We start from the raw sequence: 20608 nt of genomic DNA on the forward strand, positions 1-20608 counted from the left end.
AAAGATTTCTCCCTTAATAAATTATTGTTTCCCCTTTGCACAGTTATACCCTGATATCTGGTGACTTCACTGGGAAGAAAAAAAGACAACAAAAAATATCCACCATTTCCCTCTTCCTCCACTCACCTGCTTTTTTCTTTTCTCTCTTTTAATCATATTTTAATCCCAATGGGACACCTCATTTCAAATTTGTTGTGGGTTTTTTCAATGTATCAATAGTTATTAATATCATGAGGAAAGAAGAGAAGGTAGAAGAAACCAATATCTAATGGTACCAATTGACCCTTTTATTCCTTTGAATAAGACAGTCATGTTAATAGTTAAGTAAAACTCATCTGCTCATATACCACCCATCTATTATTACAGTCATTTCAATTTCAATTCTGTAACTTGTCATTTCACAAAAGTAAATGTATTTGTTTGTCTATCATTACCTACTAGAATTATTTTTTTTCAGTAAATATTCAAATTCAAAGAGAAAGAAAAACACTTAATCCACTAGAGTAAGACTGTCAGACATATGGCCTGTGGAGTAATTTAATCCAGCTCACCAGGGAATCTGAAAATTGCTTCTTCCATCTCCTGCTGCACCTGAATCTGTGTGAAGGGTTCTCGGCCTCAGAAACAAGGGATTCTGAGTAATGTTACTAAGTAGCCATGCCACACAGATGATCAACAGTGGGGGGCTTAGAAATTCAATTTACTCATATTCATGGAAAGAAAGAGAGATAGTTACAAATCCACTTACCATCACAAAGCTCAAAAAAGAAAGAATAGATGATGATTTTTTTCAGTAGTTAGGCAGATAGCTAGATGGACAGACATGATTTCTAGGTAGAGACAAGGTATTGCACTTGCTATCCATTGAGCAAGACAGTGCATCCCCTGACTTTTTATTTTTGGGCTGTCTCTCATGATGTGAGTACTCTCCTTTTCCCATGTCCATCTCCTGGACTCCTTGGCTTCCTTCAAATCTCAACTAAAATCTTCATATCTGTAAGAAGTCTTCCATAATCACCTCTGATGCTAAAACTTTTGCTCTCCTGATTATCTCTAATTTATTCATAAATGATATATATATATGTATATATATACATACTATATGTAACATATGTTATAGTTATATGCATATTATCTCCTGTATTCAAGCATGAACTCCTTGAAAGGAGGGATGATTGAGGATTTTTTTAACTTTCTTTGCATCCACAGGGCTGAACACAATGCCTAGAACATAGTAGGTGCTTATTAAATGCTTATTGACTTACTCAATATACACATATATATGTCAGAATAATGTGGTAAAATAAAACTTTACAGTTTTTTAAAGTTTGAAAACATATAATTATACACATATCAGCCTACATAAACATATATATATATATATATATATATATATATATATATATATATATATATATATATATATATATATATATATTACACCCACACACATATTTGTATGTTTGTGTGCATATGAAATTTGAGCTTCACAATGATTCTCTGAGTCAGGCACTATAAGTTTATTATCTGTTTTATCCATGGGGAACTAGAGGCTGAAAAGTTTACAGAATCAGAGAATATAAGAGTTGAAAATATCTTAGTAGCCATGTAGACCAATTCTTACATGATAAAAATAATCACTACAGTATACCTGACAAATATAAGGTTTGAAAACCACCAACAAATCATCACCTCTCTAAGCAATTAATTTCATTACTGAATAACTAAATCATTATGAAGGTTTTCCTGATATTGAACCAAAATTTACCTCTCCACACATTGCTCCTTGCTATGCACTCTGCGATCAAATGTATCAAATCTAGTGTCTCCTTCATGTGATGGCCCTTGAAATATCTGAAGCTGACTCATCCTACCTGAGTCTTCTGTTCTTTGGACTAAACAAACTAAGCTCCTTCAACCAATCTTTATATGACACAGACTCAGGGCCCTTCACCATCATGGTTGCCTTTGTCTGGATACTTTGCAGAAGAGAGAGACTTACTGATGTCACACCACCAGTAAATGGCATAAGTACAAATTAACTGAAGTATTCCTGACTCCAGCTCTATTTACTATTTGTATGCCCACAGGCTGATCATAACCTATCCAAGCCACAGGAATCTCTCTAAGAATGATCTATGAAGTTAGACATGGGTAATGACAGGTGTACCCATGCTGGAAATCACATTCTCTATGTTTTGATATAAATCTATACAATAATAATAATAATATATTTGTATGTGTGTATGTATGTATATGTACATATTAGAAAAAGAGAAAAATGGAGAAAGGATAGAATCCTAAATTGAAATAGATAGTATGAGAATAATAGAAAAGGAAGCAAATGCAGAACTACTCATTTTGTATTTTATTTCTATTTTCTTTGATAAAGTGAATAAACCTTGCACAGGAAACAAAAGAAGAAAAAATAATTTCTAGAGAGCTGATTTTCATGTACAGGAATAGTAAGTGAGCATAAAGTTGCCATTATGAATTCAGGTCAAGAGACCCATGTGAAATATAAACAATGGTAGTGAAAGAAATGGTGGGTCTGATTATTGATCTGCTTTCAAAGATCTTTGAAAGATCATATAGAATGAGAGAGGTAAAACAAAGTTGAAGTAGGGAAGGTTAGATCTAGATGTTGTTTTGTTTTGCCCCCCACATTTATTACTTTGTTTTCAGTTTTCAGCAATCAATTCCATAAGTTTTGAATTTTTCCCCCTTTGTACCTCCAGATTTTAAGAGAAGAGGAGAGATTGGAATCTACAAATATTTTCCTTAGGAATGTTACACATATAACTCATTGAGATTTTAGTAAAGCGTTAAAGAAAATCCCTTCTGTAATTACAATGGAAAAGATAGAAAAATGTAGACTAGAAAATAGAATAGTTTAATGTATTCAGACTAGGAATAATGTCCAGGTCCCACCCCCATGCCACAAGCATTAATAGTCCTGTCAACTTGGCAAGCAATATTTATTAGTATGTCCTGAGATTTTTACTGGCCCTATGTTAATGTTTTTATCAATGAATTAGATAAAAGTTAAGATTGCATCCTTATCAAATTCACAAATACAAAAAATACCTAGAAGGCACAGTTAACACACGGGATGACAGAGTCAAGATCTAGAAAGATCCTGACAGGGTAGAACACTGGAACAAATCTAATATGATGAAGTTTAATCAGAACCAACAGAAAATAATATGTTGGTTTCAATGGACTGCAATCTCAATATGAGTCAGGACTGTGGTGTGGCAACCAAAAAAGGTAATGCAATCTTCACTGCATAGTGTTCAGGACTAGGGAGATAATGGGTCTGCTGTACTCTACTTGGCCAGATGAGATCTGGAAATGTGAAGTACTGTGTTCTTTTTTGGGTAGCATACTTTTCAGAAGGACAGTGATAAGCTGGAGAGCATCCAGAGTCCAAACAGGAAAATGAAAATTTCAAGATCTTTCTTTATAAGCATCAATTGAAAGAACTGCAGTTGTCTTAAGATGAAAAAAAGAAACTTCGTGGTGATGGACGGACATAAAAGTTGCCTTCAGGTATTCACTAGATGATATTTAGAAAAAGGACTTTGACTTTTTCTAATTGATAAGAAAGGGTAAAATTAACAGAGTGCATTAGAAGTAGAGCTAATAAGAATTGACAGAAGCTATCTTAAAACATTAGGTCAGAGGTAAGGTAAATTATCCTAATAATTAGAGTTTATATTTTTTTATTTCACTTTTAACATTCATTTTCACAGAATTTTTGGGCTCCAAATTTTCTCCCCCCTTGTCCCCTCCCCCCACCCCAAAACACTGAGCATTCTAATTGCCCCCATCTCCACTCCACTCTCTTCTCCATCATTCCTCTCTGCCCTTGTCTCCATCCTCTCCTCTGTCCTGTTGGGCCAAATAACTTTCTATACCCATTTGCCTGTATTTCTTATTTCCTAGTGGCAAGAACAGTGCTTGACAGTTATTCCTAAAACTTTGAGTTGCAACTTCTTTACCTCCCTCCCTCCCCTCCCTTTGGAAGGCAAGCAATTCAATATCAGCCAAATCTGTGTACTTTTGCAAATGACTTCCATAATAGTCGTGTTATATAAGACTAACTACATTTCCCTCCATCCTATCCTGCTTCCAATTACTTCTATTCTCTCTTTTGATCCTGTCCCTCCCTGTGAGTGTCGACCTCAAATTGTACCCTCCTCTCCATGCGCTCCCTTCCATCGTCCCCCCCACCCTGTTTATCCCCTTGTCCCCCACCTTCCTGTATTGTAAGATAGGTTTTCATACCAAAATAAGTGTGCATTTTATTCCTTCCTTTAGTGGAATGTGATGAGAGTAAGCTTCATGTTTTTCTCTCACCTCCCCTCTTTTTCCCCAAACTAAAAAAAATCTTTTGCTTGCCTCTTTTATGAGAGATAATTTGCCCCTTTCCATTTCTCCCTTTCTCCTCCCATATATTTCTCTCTCACTGCTTGATTTCATTTTTTTTAAGATATAATCCCATCCTATTCAATTCACTCTGCGCACTCTGTCTCTATGAGTGTGTGCGTGTGCATGTTGTGTGTGTGTAATCCCACCAAGTACCCAGATAGTGAATAATTGCAAGAGTTACTAATATTGTCTTTCCATGTAGGGATGTAAACAGTTCAACTTTTATAAGTCCCTTATGACTTCTCTTTGCTGTTTACCTTTTCATGCTTCTCTTCATTCTTGTGTTTGAAAGTCAAATTTTCTTTTCAGCTCTGGTCTTTTCATCAAGAATGCTTGAAAGTCCTCTATTTCATTGAAAGACCATTTTTTCCCCTGAAGTATTGTACTCAGTTTTGTTGGGTAGGTGATTCTTGGTTTTAGTCCTAGTTCCTTTGACTTCTGGAATATCATATTCCATTCCCTTCGATCCCTTAATGTAGAAGCTGCTAGATCTTGTGTTATCCTGATTGTATTTCCACTGTACTTGAATTGTTTCTTTCTAGCTGCTTGCAATATTTTCTCCTTGACCTGGGAATTCTGGAATTTGGCCACAATATTCCTAGGAGTTTCTCTTTTTGGATCTTTTTCAGGTGGTGATTGGTGGATTCTTTCAATATTTATTTTGCCTTCTGGTTCTAGAATCTCAGGGCAGTTTTCCTTGATAACTTCATGAAAGATGATGTCTAGGTTCTTTTTTTGATCATGGCTTTCAGGTAGGCCCATAATTTTTAAATTGTCTCTCCTGGATCTATTTTCCAGGTCAGTTGTTTTTCCAATGAGATATTTCACATTATCTTCCATTTTGTCATTCTTTTGGTTTTGTTTTGTGATTTCTTGGTTTCTCATAAAGTCATTAGCCTCCATCTGTTCCATTCTAATTTTGAAAGAACTATTTTCTTCAGTGAGATTTTGAATCTCCTTTTCCATTTGGCTAATTCTGCTTTTGAAAGCATTCTTCTCCTCATTGGCTTCTTGAACCTCTTTTGCCAATTGAGTTAGCCTATTTTTCAGGGTGTTATTTTCTTCCGCATTTTTTTGGGTCTCCTTTAGCAGGGTGCTGATTTGTTGTTCATACTTTGCTTGCAAGTCTTTTATTGCTCTTCCCAGTTTTTCCTCCACCTCTCTATCATGATTTTGAAAATTGTTTGGACTCTTTAAGACCTTTTCCCAGAACTGATCCTATTGAGTGGGCTGGGATGTAGAAGCACTGACTTCCGTGTCTTCCCCTGATGGTGAGCACCGCTCTTCCTCATCAGAAGGGAGTGGAGGAAAAACCTGCTCACCAAGAAAGTAACCCTCAATAGTCTTGGTTTTTTTCCCTTTTGTGGGCATTTTCCCAGCCAGTGACTTGAGCTCTGAATATTCTCCTCACACCCACCTAGCCTCTGGATCCTCCCAGCCAGTGCTTGTGGTCTGAGATTCAAATGCTGCTTCCCAGCCTCAGGGCTTTTGGCGGGGGCAGGACTGCTATTCAGTGTGAGATTAAGTTCAGGTGCTCAGGTGGGGGCAGGGCTGCCTCACGGGCTCAGTTCCCTCAGGGGCTTTATGCAGAGACCTTCAGTAATGGATCCAGGCTCCTGCCTGCTTGGGGAGCCCCGGTCTGCTCCTGCCTCCACTGTTGCCTTCCGAGGGGGCCTGAGTATGGGGGCACCCCACTCCCCTCTCGACCCACCAAAGAGACCTTCTCACCGACCCCCGTAACCTGTGGGTGGAGGGAGCCGCGCGGCTGCTGGAGATCCCATCCCTGAAGTCTGCTCGGATCTGTTCCTCTTGGTGCCGGGCAGTGCAGGGCTGGGCTGGGCTCCGTGTCCGCAGTGCGACGGACCTTTTGCAAGAGGTTTGTAGGTCCCTCTGGAACAGAAATCTTATCTGCTCCACTATTACGTGGCTTCTCCTGCTCCCGAATTTATTGGCAGCTCTTTACTACAGATATTTCATGGACTGTGGGTTCAGAGCTAGTGTATTTGTGTGTTTCTACTCCGCCATCTTGGCTCCGCCCTAGAGTTTATATGAAAGGCTGCTGTGGCAAAACATATATTTCCCTTTTTTAGAGATCTTAAAGGAATGAGGAAATGACTGTCAGATGAAGTACATGCTTCTTCAGCTACAGTTTGTACTAATTGTCCTCTGACATCACGGCTAATACTGAGATTCTCTCGTGCTCTTATGACATATGATAGGAAAGGCATAGAAAGAAGGAGAACAAAAGAAGAGAGAGAGAAGAGAGTGTGCAATGGAACATACTCTTTATAGCTATATGATCACAGACAAGTAATTCAATCTCCTTTAGCCTCTGGCACCCTTGTAAGATTTAAGAGATAAGCAATTTATAATTTGAACTAGTGAAAGAACTTCCAACACAAAATAAATAATAGGTCTTGGGCAAATTTACACATTAAAAGTAACCATGAGCAGTAGTTTAGTTTCTCTGAGCCTACACTCCTATCTGAAAAATGGAAATAATTACACTTGCAGTAGCTACCATTAAAGATTGTTGTAAGGTCAAATGAAATAATATAGGTAAAATAACTCTACACACATCAAATATCTATATGAATGCCAGGTAAGGTAATTTGAAAGAATCATTACATATTGTTAAGAGTAATTTATTTAAATTTAGGAAGGATCCAAATTTGAACCTCATTTCTAAGATTTATTAGTTGGGTAAACTTCTCAGTGATTAACTTCTCAGCCCCAAGTCCCTCATTTAAATAAGGATAATAAAACCATACTATCTATTTCAGAGAATTGCTATAAGGCTCAACTCAGCTAAAACATGCTAAGGGATTTAGCAAACTTTTAAGTACTAAATATGTATCAGTATTATATATATATGTATATATATATATATGTATGCATGTATGTATGTATGTGTGTATGTGTGTATGCATGTATATGTATGTATATAGGGTATGTGTGTATGTGTGTGTGTGTGTGTGTGTGTGCGTGGTTTCTTTTTTGGGTCCAGGGTTACCAACTTAATAAGATCAGGAGAAAGAATTCAAAACTATGTCTTTCTAGACTTTTTAAACTACATACGATTATTTTTAAAGCAACTGGGAAAAAACTGAATATTGTAAATTAATTTTTTTTTTTTAGACTAAAGCAGTTAACTGCAGGGGTCAACTCTTATCCTTGCATCTCTTTGATATAGTAAGCTTTCCTTGCTACTCTATTTTGATTTTAATTCACTCTTCAGTACTATCAATTTTGACACTTCCTTCACTTTAAAGGGAGGAAATTCTACAAGTTTCTCAAAACCTTTGCCTTCAAAGTGTCTTTGAGATGTAACCTGAGTACATCTCATAAGGATGAGCTAAAGAACATGTTTGAGGTTACTTTGACAAAGGAATGAAAGAATGTAATCCATTTCTTCTAGTTAAAGCCTTCTCTTCTGTACTAAGTAATTAGTTCTCTTTCGAATAGCAACTCAAATTAATTTTAATTTGTTAAATTTTTTTACAACACTTTCATTATCCATATATCTGGAGCAGGGCCAAACATGAAAAGAATAATTAAATTAATTAAATTCAGTGGTCAAAGGAAAGATATATGTGTATAGCATACACACACACACACACACACACACATATATATATGACATGTACATATATATATATATATAAATCTTCCCAAGAAATATTTAAAGAACATTCTGAAACAAACATATGTGAAATATGTGTGTACATATACATCCACCATATTTAATTAGAATGTCAATACTATAAATCAAATCAGAATCCTAGTTAAATCCCTCATTACCTCTTATTTGGAATATTCCAATAATACCCTGCTTAGTTACTTTGCCTCACGGCTCTCCTCTATCTTCCACACAACTGCAAAATTTATATCCTTAAAACACAGATTCAATCATATATAACTCAAATCCATTTCCTCTGCTTAAGGAATTTTGGTGGCCCTATACTATTTCTTCTCTGATAAAATACATGCTACTCTGTTTGCCAAGTAAAGTTCCTCATTAACTGGCCCCATTCTGCCTTTGCAGGCTGATATCACCTTATTTCATACATACATACATACATACATACATTCCAGCCAAACTGGAACACATTCACCAAACACAGCATTCTCTCTTTTACCTTCATGTTTTCCTTTACAGAGGTTTTCGTGATACCTAGAATAGTATTCCTCCTCACCTTTGCCTTATAGAATCTTTTCCTTCTTTCCTTTCTTTCAAGGCCCAGACAAGATGCTAATTTCTATTAGAGGTCTTTCCCAATCTCAGTGTGTAGAACCTTTTCCCCACCCCCACCCCCAATTGCTTTTCATCTTCTGCATATATTTTATATATCCATATCATACTTACATAACCCCCAACCCCTGCAACAAGGCATGAGTCTTTTGAGTGCAAAGGATCTTGATTTTGTCTTAGAATCACCAGTCCCTATGGCAATTCCTTGGACATAGGAGATAATCAATGAATGCCTATCAGATTGTATTTAATCAAATCCTTCCATGTATTCTTTAAGTCTATCTCTACCTTGAGGTATTCACTAGATATCATAATGAATTCACATTAAACACTGGGAAGAATAGATCACATTTATATAGAAAAGCATATTGCTTTCCTCACAACAACTCTGTGATGGTAGCAATACACATGAGGAATTTAGGTAATGGAGTGATTGTAATCAGTTTAGGGTCACAGCTATTAAGTGACAGAGACACTTCAAGTCCTATTCTTCCAAATACAAATTCAGTGCTTAGAGTTATTGAAAGCTCTGTATAATTTACCAAATATGCTTTGACCTGTTTCCTTCTTCCTATACAATTCTATGAGATATAAGAATAAAAACAAATTATATTGCTATCAAAGTAGTAAGCCCTCCCTTCATTCATCTATCACATTTAATCCCATCCATTTCATTACATCATTGCTTCCTTCCTTGAAAACAAACCAGCCTATGACACTACTGGAACTGCCTTGGTCATTTGGTGATATCATAGGACTTGACCTCCAGAAACTAAAAAAATTCCATTCATTTAATAACTTTTTACATTTATGATGTTATCATTTGACCCCACACATCCTGTTGCCTATTCTTTCCACACTTGGAGACTAAGAATTCTCCCCAACTTTCCCCATAGTCCTTACAGTCAAAATAAAATTTGATCTTATGCTGCAGCTTTCCAGTTCTCTCCTAGCTGGAAAAAGAGTATAGTGAAGGAAGGGAAGAAGGTCCAGGACAAAGTCTTCAGGAATATCTACAATTGTGGGGTGCTATATTAGGGTAGTGTCTTTAAAAAAAATACTGAAAAGTAGCAGCTAGATGGATTGGAAACATAGTGCAAAAAAATCTCAAAGAGAAGAGATCATCCAAGAAGAGAGACAAGGCCAGAGTGTCAAATGGAGGAGGGAGATCATTCAATCAATAAGCATTTATTAAATGTCTACTGTTTCAGACAATGTGCTAAAGATGGTAACTAAGAAAGCCAGCAGATTTGGCAATTAAGACATCATTGGGAACTTTAAGGAATGAAGTTTTAGTTGAGCAATGCATTCAGAAATCAGATTGCAAAGGTCTGAGCAATAAGTAAAGGAAGCAATGAGCGTTGTCTTTTTTTTTAGGGAGTTCAGCTGTGAAAAAGTGAGATAAAATAATAGCTCAAAGGAAAAATGGGGTCTATTGAAATGTTTTTTAAGGATGTGGGGGACTTGGACATGTGTTAAGACAACAGTTAAGAAACTAACAGAGAGAACTTGAAGATTACAGGGAAGGGATAATTGAAGGGGAAGTCTGTTGGAGAAGATAGGCAGGTATATGAGCAAGAGCTCACGCAGAAAGGTTGACCTTAGAAAGGAGGAGGACCACCTTATTTTCAGAGACTAGAGGAAAGGAGGAAAGAGTTGGGGACAATGTCAAGTGCTTTTGAGATGTAGGGCAATGGAAAAACTCATGGAATAAATAAAGTGTAAGTAGGTAGCATCATACAAGAAATAACTTATACATAAGAACTGATGAAAAGATATTGTCTAGGAGAAGATTGCTCAGAAAAGGAAAAATAATCATGTACAATGAGCATGATATAGCAGATGGTCACCTGAAGTTTCCAATGGTTTTTTTTTTTAAGTTCAAATGTAGCCTCAGATACTTAATCAGCTCTGTGACCTTGGGCAAGTCACCTAACATTCATTTGCTTCAGTTTCCTAAATTACAAAATGGGGTTAACAATGGCACATTTCCCATGATCACTACGAGCATCAAATGACATATGGGTCAAGAACTTAATAGGCACTATAAAAATGTTACCTATTATTACAATTTTGATTTGGTTATTTATTTAAATTAAAACAAATTTGAATGAATTCTGTGTTTTGCACTCTCAGGCCAAAAAGAAATCCTCCTGTACACTTTCTAGATCCTCTATGTAAGATTCACGGGAGGACATTGAAAAAAATATGCAAGATGACAAGGGATAAATGAACTAATCTCCACCATTGAAGGAGGACTTTCATCAAAGATGTCATGGATCCATTAAAGTATTTATGTATTAGTGTAAAAATAAAATAATCCAATTTATTTCAATAACTTTTAGAACAGTAAAGTTCCTCAGCAATTACCAGCTCCATATCACTACTATTATAGATTAGGAAATTAAGGTTCAAAGAAATTAAGTGAATTTCTGAAGATTACAGAGCAATTTCTGAATCACAGGCTGCAAATATTTCATTAAGACAATCTTGGAATATTTGCAGGTGGCACTGAAGAAGGCAGATTTAGAATGGTAAAGGAAGTTTGCTAATCTAGGAGTATTTAGAGAGTATATATTCCATATACCTCAGCAGATGCAATATTTATTCTCCATCCCTATCATGGAGAGTAGACATCTTTATAAAAACAAGAGGGCAGTATTGCCTAATGGATAACACACTGAACTTGGATTTAGAGAACTCTGATACCTGTTTCCTTTGCAACTATAGTCATTTCATATCTTCTTGCCTTGAACCTCTTCATCTATAAAATTCGAGGATTTGACAAGATATTCTCAAATTTCCTCAATCTAAATATATGATCCCCTAGTTCAAAGGTCAAAAAAAGATTAATGGACAAATAATATGAATCAGTATAGTATTATAAAACGTGTTTCTATATGTCTGACCAAAGTAAGGGATAGCCCCTTTCTTTCAAGGCAGTTTATTCCATTTTAGCAGAGTTCTAAGGGTTAGAAAGTTTCCCAAGTTTGCTTGAATATTCAATATTCAAATGTATCTACGACCTCATTAATATAGGTATTTCTTCTAAAGAGGCAGGTCACAACTTATCTCTCTAGGCAACCCTGGTAAAATCTTGTGCATGTTCTCCAATAGATTTCCCCAATGGGTACATCCAAAACATCGAGTACTTTATGCATTCTTCCAAGATGTGATAAGGATATTATTGCAACACATGGGTTCTTGAGTAGTTTATTCATCCTTCCCACTAGACAGGAAGACTTTTTTGATTGTATATTTCCTTAATGATATCTTTTCTTCTGAATCTCTTGCTTCTTCAACTTGGACTTTGCACTGGATCTCCTCCATGACAGCAGCAAATACCTTTGTGGAGCAAAAGAAAATTCACATGATCAAAGGGTCATTCAACAAAGTTATTTATTATATATTGCAAATAATGTTACATAATCTTTATTTTTGAATGAGAAACACTGTTGTTGAAAAAGATTCTTTAAGGTGGCATTTTGCTCTACTAAGTCAATTTTTTATAGTCAAAAAACTATAAGTGTCTTGGGATCTTCCATTCATTCCCATTATAATGTAAGTTGCTTGCAAATGAGGAATTTGCTCATTATAACACCAAGAAGTGACTGGCATGTAGTAGTGTTAAATAAATGCTTGTTGATTGGTTGACTGATATTTTAGAAATTTCAAAGACGTGGTTTACTGTAAATTTGCCTATTGCCTTCTGATAACTTCAAGGATACATTTGATTAATGTTCAGATTATTTTCATAAAAATCAATATTATTGGAAAAGCCAATGGATATTTGATTCATTTATCATCATTTTGGTTTTTGAGTATAATCCTTATCTCTTAGAGAGGAACAATGGATAGAAAGAGAGCTGTCTTCAGAGTCTCTAGTAGGTCCAAGTCCAACCTTTCCCTTATACTGACTGAGTGACCTTGGGCAAATCACTTTTAGCTCTCATTGCCTCAAATAATTCTTTAAGAATATAATTTGGGGGGAAGGTACTTAACTTCATTGATAGATGTCACTCCTTACCAAAAGCTCCCTACATTGATCAAATAAACAACAACAAAAACAAAAAATAATCTGACTTTTTTCTGTTTCTTTATTATATTTCCATCTATCAGATACCTTGAGAATTTATCCTTCAATAAATAGCCTCACAATTGTGTCACCACTAGCACAGATCTCTTTTATGGAAACTGGTCTAATTTAATTGATTTTCCCATCTTTATGTTTTTCATTGGCATTTTTACTTCTCCTATAAGCACATCCAAGACTGTGATATTTTATTCCAGGGGTGGTAACTCCACTTTCTGAGGTCATGAAAATAGTTTGTTACTTTTAAAATCCCCTATAGAAGCCAAAGTTTGCCTCTTTTGTAACTTTAATTCAATATTCTAATTCATTTCTTTGAGACCAGACAGAGGAAAGCTAATTATCTCTTCCATATGGTTGGATATAGTCCTTCAAATACTTGAAGACAGATACTCTTGTAAGACTAAGCTTTCTTTTCTCCAAGTTAACTAACTGCCAGTTACTTTGACTAATTCTTAAATGGCATATTCTTGGGAACTTTCACTATCACAATTCTTCTTTTCTGAATATTCTTCAGTTTATCAATGTCTGCCCTAAGATATGGCAGCTAGAACTAAAAGTATGTATTATTAGAAGACAGACAGACAGATAGATAGATAGATACATAGATAGATAGGGAGGGAGGGAGATACAGATAGATAAATACATAGATACATAAATACATAGATAGATATATAGATACATAGACAGATAATTGCAATGCTCATGATGGCTATCAAATCATATTGAACTGGAGATCTACCCAAAAGTCTAAATCATTTTCAGACAAACTCCCATCTATAACATCTCCCAAATTTATATCTGTAAAGTGTTTGTTTATGTGTGCGTTTGTGCATATATGTTAAATTTAAGTATGACTGTATTTATGACCTTTCAATTTCATCCTATTAGACTTGGATCACTGTTTTACCATATCTTTCTAAATTGGTTTTCATAATGATAGTAAATTATAAATTTTTATTTTATTAATCATTTTTCATGCATGACACCCTACAGAAATAGGAAACTTCTGGCCCTGAGGTCTCATGTGGCCCTCTAAGTCCTCAGGTGAGACCCTTTGACTGAATCCTTTGACTATGAAGTTTGGATTTAGTCAAAGGGCTGCACTTAAGCACCCAAAGGTATATATGTGGCCTCAAGGCCGCAGTTTCCCCACCCTTGCTCTATAACATAGTTTAATAGGAAAAGAACTAGACTCAAAAGCCAAAGAACTGAGTTCTAAGTATACCTTCAATACTTGATAGCCATGTCATCATATACAAGTCATTTCTCAAATGATATAACTTGATTAATGTGATTTTCAAAACTTAAAGTGCTGTGAAAATGAATATTGTTGCTGTTAGTGCTTCCCCTGTGAGCCTCAGTTAGAAGATGGGTTATGTTATTTCATACATTCCTTCTTGGTCTGATATTTTAAAAATTGTCTTTCTCTAAGAAATTATTATTATCAAATCTTGACAGATGTGAATACAAAGAAAACCATATATCAAGCCAAGAGATGATGCAGCCTTAAAGCACAGACCCCACCCAAATGAGCAAGCATTTAAATGCATGCTGAACTTGGTGCTGGTGACAAGGGTGAAATACCTTATAACTAGTGCAGCAAGAAAGCTACAGAACCATCAAAAGCCAAAGATTTAATGAGCTGTGTATGTGATTTGTTGTTGTTGAGGTAGCTGTGCCTGAAGCCACAGTCACCTATTAATTAAGGCTCATTATTAGTATTACAAATCTGTCAGAGAGCATAGCAAGGGAAAGGAGAATTCCCACTTGTTAAATATTTACTATTTGAGCCCTGCACTCTCATTCAAATGGGGGCACAAATGGCACCTCCTTCAGAAAATGTTTGACAGTCAATTCCCCAGCCCTGGCTGCTCTCAAAGAAAACGAAGGCCACACTCACATGGAGGATCCTAAAGTCTCAGGAAATAGACAAAGAGTAGAGGAAGGCAGGAGCCTCTGAATGGTGGCTTCTCTCTTTTCAAGTAAGCTAACAATGTCAGGAGGAAGTAATTGCACAGGAGAAGAAAAAGTTGGACTTTCTTCAAAACTAGTTCTCTGTTAAAAATTTTAAAAAGCTCTTAAATATACAATTCACTCATCTAAAATGCTCAACCTATTCTGACACAATTCTGCAACACTGAATAAATTAATAGAGCACTTGGCATATGTTGTTGTCCTCATCTTTACTCCCTGCTCCCCCTTTTCATTTCGTTGAAGGAGAAAGAGAAAAGAAAATAGAATAGAGACGAGGAGATTAAGAAAAGGAGAGAGAAGAAATTGGGAAAAGAAAGGGGGAAAAGAGAAAGAAAAGGAGAGAGGAAAGGAGAGAAAGTAGTTTCAAACATTTGGATTATTGCTTTTTCATCTGTCATGAGATTTTAGAAATTATTGGGGAAAAGATATTTAGAAAGAATTTAAACTAGATGAATAATTTAATAAACAGATGCCAAGTAGAAATGCATAATTTATTGTGAATATGCATTAACTAGCTCAAGGATCCCAAGGCTTCTTCTTGTTTGCTAGAATAAAATACACACAGACACACTTTCTCTTGCTTTTCTAGAGGGATAAATGCAAATATTTTCACAATATAGCTGCAGGAATGAATCAATCAACAAGCATACGTTGAGTTCCTCTTTTTTGCTCAATACTATGTTAGACATTGGAGATACATACACACATACACATACTGTATATATATAGTGTGTGTATGTGTGTGTGTATACATACATACACACATATATACATATGTATATTAAACATTGTAAGGCACATTCCCAATCCCTAAATACCTCATGCTCTAGAGCTGGGAGACAAAACTACAAAGATAAGATTATGGAAAAGAATATAAAACTGAATGAAATATAAAAAGTATTTTATCCCCCATACAGACTGTAAGCTTTTTAAAGCAGAGATCATAATCATAATATTTTTATTCTCTACAGCATCTAGCAAGTTTGTGGGAATGTTACTGTCCACTGGTCCATCTTTTGACTATTGATTTAGATCACATTTAATTCCATTATACTTATGTGGGTCAAGTTTAAGTGATACTTAGAACAACGAAAATAATCATTCAACAAATTATCAGATGCCATAGTGGTAGGATATGAGGTAATACACATTGAACATTACTGTGACACACAAAGGGTATGAGAATGTGACACAAAAGTAAAGAATATGGTCAAAGGCCACATGACCAAGGTTACCAACACATTGATTCTTTGGGAATAATCTAAAAGGAACTATGAAAAACAATGGCAATGACTTAGGAACCTCCTAAAGTCATCAACATAACATTGGATGAACTGTTCTTCATTGTTTTACAGACCAAAAATTATAATGCAAATTGTTCATATTGATATGTAACTAATACTCATGTTATATTCTCTTATTTCTTTTGAAACCATTTTTTGTTCTAAAGCAGTATGGTTTGGAAAAACAAATTATTTCACTGAGAAGAAGCAACATAAGAGGAAAGAGTGATGCCAAAACCTAGACATTGGCAAAATAAATTAGATGGCCTTTTTTTCTTTCCTTTTTTCTGTCCTTTAGAACATGAACCTTCTCTCTGTATCACTAAGCAAGAAAGAAGAGTGTTCTGTAGCTGGTGAATATTTGAGGTAGCAAAAAAGCCCAAGGGATTGAGAATATGTGAAGATGATGATCACTGCTGCTGCTTCATCCATAGACCAAGAGAGACTATTAAGTTGGTCTCCGAACACAAGGAGTAAAAGAGATCTAGAATGTAGTCTCATTGCTGAACTAAAATTGTTCTCTCCCAAGTTACCGGTGGTCTCAGAACTGGAAAAATCAAATGGCTTCTTCTCAGTTTTCTACAGCAGTATTGACTACTTTCTCCTTCAAGATTTTCTCTTCTTTCTAGGTTTTCATGACACTGCTTTCTCTCAGTTTTCCTTCTATCAGTGAGACCACGTCAGTCCTATTTCCTCATTTATGGCATACTCATTATCTCTTGTTCAGTCTTTTCAGTCTCGTGTTACTCTTTGTGATCCCATTTAGGGTTTGGAGTTTGTTTGGGGTTTGTAGTTAATTTGGGGGATAGTAGCTACTAACTCTCCTAGAAGCAAGACCTAACACACTTTATTGCTAATAACAGAAAATCCTATAGGCTAGTACTGTAATAGGAGTGCCAGATCCATAATCTCTCACTTTGTGAGGTTATTCCATTACTGCTATTGGACCAGTGAGAAAGCAAAGAGAATGATCCATCTTCTTTCTCTTTGTCTGTTTCTCTCTTATTTTCAGAGATGACTCCAGGGAGTTTTCTGGCAAGAAATCCCTTCCCTATATCTTTCCTATGACTGGAGATAGGATCTGACCTTTAAAATTATCCTTCCCAAGAGAGAAATGTCTGAATTCCCCAAGAGTAAGAAGGATTACAATTTGCAATTTTGCCTTTTTTAAAAAATAATTTGGCTACTGAAAGTAGATTACTTTGTGATATATGGTGGGTTTTTATATATTAGGAAGATTTTCAGGTGGAAAATCAACATTCTAGAGGCACAGATTGCCCCATTTTTATAATACTGAGCAATACATGCCTACCAGCGCTAGACATTGGAATACAGAAATTACTTTGTGAATGGTTCTTCCTTGCCTAATCCTTTTGAATTCATAACCTTTAGCAGTGTGGGCAACTGGAGACTGCTCATAGGGATAATCATCTGTGCATATGACAGAGAAATGGTTTATAGGGCTATTGGGCTAGTGGCTTGAGTATACCACCACCTGGTGGGTAAAGCATGTACTCTTTTGGAGGTTAATTGTCTCTCTTCCTGTAGGTAAGGTAGGGAACAAGTTGCTGTGAGTTATTGTAGCATTTAGTGTCACATGGGATACCTATTAAATGCATAGTTTGCATATAATCAAGTGGCAGGGCCTAGTAATAACAGATACTCCAAGAAGCAGGGATCATAGTCCAGACCTGTGCCAGTTGGCATGTAGAATATAGACCTTGTTATCCTATTTCAACTCTGCCTCTAACACCTCAACCAGTCTCGGAAATATCAGTTACTTGAAATTTCTCTGTCTTGGAGTCAGTATTAACAACGTCTAATTTTAAGATCTATGCACCTGAACTTTCTTATTGTGAGAGAAAGAAGCGAAGATAAACCTTCCAAGTTACTTATATTGTAAGAATTAGGGATTCACAGATACAGATTTTCCTACACAGTAAAGAGTGGAGAAAGTAGCCATAAGTAGAGCCTACAAAATGACTGTTGGTAGTTCTCTTTAGGTGAAATTGCTGCCCAGTTAATAAGACAGAAACAATTTCAATAATACCTAAAAATCATCACTCTTCATTCTAAATAATTGGAGTGGGGGGGGGGGTATATACAATTTGACCCCCTTTATGTTTGCTTTCTCTTTCATTGCTATTTATTCCTGTTTCCAAAAGTGCTGCTCCTCCTCACACTGATCTATGGTGAAAATGTCTATTCTTCTCCTGGAGAGAAAGGTCATTTTTACCATGGACTTAAAAAAAAAAACAACCATTAGATTACATCATCCCTACTAGGTATCATATCTCTACTCCTTTTTCCATCTAAGTTTCCTAAATACCTGTCTGTACTAAGTGCATCAACTTTCTTTCCTTTCTCTTCTATTTCCTCTGCAATCTACCTTCATGTCTCATCACTCAACTAAAATTGTTCTCTCCCAAGTTACCAGAGATCTTAGAATTGGAAAAATCAAGTGATTTCTCAATTTTCTACAGCAGTATTGACCACTTTCTCCTTCAAGATCTTCTCTCCTTTCTAGGTTTTCATGGCAGTGCTTTCTCTCGGTTTTCCTTCTGTCAGTGAGATCATATCAGTCCTCTTTCCTCATTTATAGCATATTCACTATCTCTTGTTCAGTCTTTTCAGTCTCCTGTGACTCTTTGTGATCCCATTTGGGGTTTTCTTGGTAAAGGTACTGGAGTGATTTGCCATTTCCTTTTCATTTTACAGAAGAGAATGCTGAGTGACTTGTCCAGGGTCTCATAACTAGTAAATGTCTGAAGTCATACTTGAACTCAGGCCTTCCAGACTAGCACTTTATCCACTGTGCCACCTAGTTGCCCTCACTACCTCTAGGTACACCCCAAAACTTCATTGGTCACCTCTTTTTCATTTATACTTTCTTATTTGATGACCTCATTAGTTCCTTCAGATTCATTTACCTTTTCAATGTTGCTCAGTTGTATATATCTAGTCCTAATTTTTCTCCTAAGTTTTTGTCTTACATTGCCAATTCCCTGTTAAATATTACAATCCAAATAGCTCATTGGTGTCTCAATCTCTAAATGTTCAAAACAAAACTTCTCTTTCCCAGAAAACTCTGTCTTCCATCAAACATTTATATTTCTGTCAGGATATCATCACTCTTCCATTCATACAAGTTCACAGTCTTGGTACCATCCTTGATTCCATCTCACAGACACACATTTGCATTTATTCACATAGCTACCACTCTAATTCTAGCATTCATTTCAAACACTGAAATATTTTACTACTAAAATATTCTTCTATTTGGTCTCTATACATCAAATGTCTCTCCATTTTAATCTATAATCCACAGCAAATCTTAGGATCCCTGATTATCTTCAAGACTTACTTAGTTTAAGCACAGAGTGTGACTCCAATAGGCTGGCCACATTGTTCAAATGCCAAACATATGCTTGCCAAAAGGACTATTTTATGGAGAACTCACACAACATAAGCTCTCATACAGTGATCAGAAGAAGTTATACAAGGACCCTCTCAAGTCCCTCCTTAGAATATTGGAATTGATTGTGTCACATGGGAGACACTGGCACATGACTGACCATCATGGCATGCCCTCATCAGAGAAGGTGCTGTACTGTGAACAAAGTAGATTTGAAGAAACTCAAAAGAAATGGAGAAGTGCAAATTTAGAGAATCCACCTCAAATGATCACATTGACCTATTGTACAGCATTCTGAACTCATATAGGTCTGATCAACCATAGTTGGACACACTGTAACTTTAACATAGTGTTACCATTTTGATCCTCTTTGAGAATGAAGGGCAGCAAACAAACAAACAGCTTTAAAACCTTTTCCAAATGCCAGAGTCTCCTGGAAGGCTTCCTTGATTCACTCACCTAGCACTTTGCTTTGTGCTACTCTAATATGATTCTCTCAAAATGTACATTGTACTTATCTTTGTGCCTTACATCCTTATAACTCCTGTCTTCTCCAAAACCCAGCATAGTGTTCAACATGTAGTAGGAGGTTAATAATTTTTTTTAAGTATGGGTGAATAATGATGTCTAAGGCCCTTTCCAGCACTAAAGAGTCATGAAATAAAAGTTACATCCTTTGAGAAAAGTAGCAATCATAAAAATAAGTTATTTGATCCTAAGGATATTTTACTTGTTTTAATTAATTTTGCAGAAATCAAATTGCTACTTGACAGTTTAATTCAAGAAAGGACCATGGTGTCTAGCATCTTATCTTGCCAATTGATTTTTGGAATCTTCCTAAGACATGTGGGTAGAAATTTACCAGGTGAAGAGGAGGAGCTAAAGCATTCCAGCCCTAAGTAATAGTAGGAACAAAGGGATGGAGGCAAGAGAATTTAGAATGTGTCTCAGTGAAGGAGTAATCCAACTCCCTCATTTTGCATATAGGCAAACTGCAACTCAAACAGAAAATGTAGCTTCAGGCAGCCTGGCAAGGTAACCAAGATCCTGGATTAAGATACAGGACAATATTCTGCTCTTGGTGTTGTAGATCTGTGACTTTTCAAATTTTGATGGGGGAGGTTACAACAAATTGCTTGAAGATAGAAAGTAGGAAG

The sequence above is a fragment of the Notamacropus eugenii genome, chromosome 1 (assembly GCF_028372415.1).
Source record: "Notamacropus eugenii isolate mMacEug1 chromosome 1, mMacEug1.pri_v2, whole genome shotgun sequence".
Classification (NCBI taxonomy): domain Eukaryota; kingdom Metazoa; phylum Chordata; class Mammalia; order Diprotodontia; family Macropodidae; genus Notamacropus; species Notamacropus eugenii.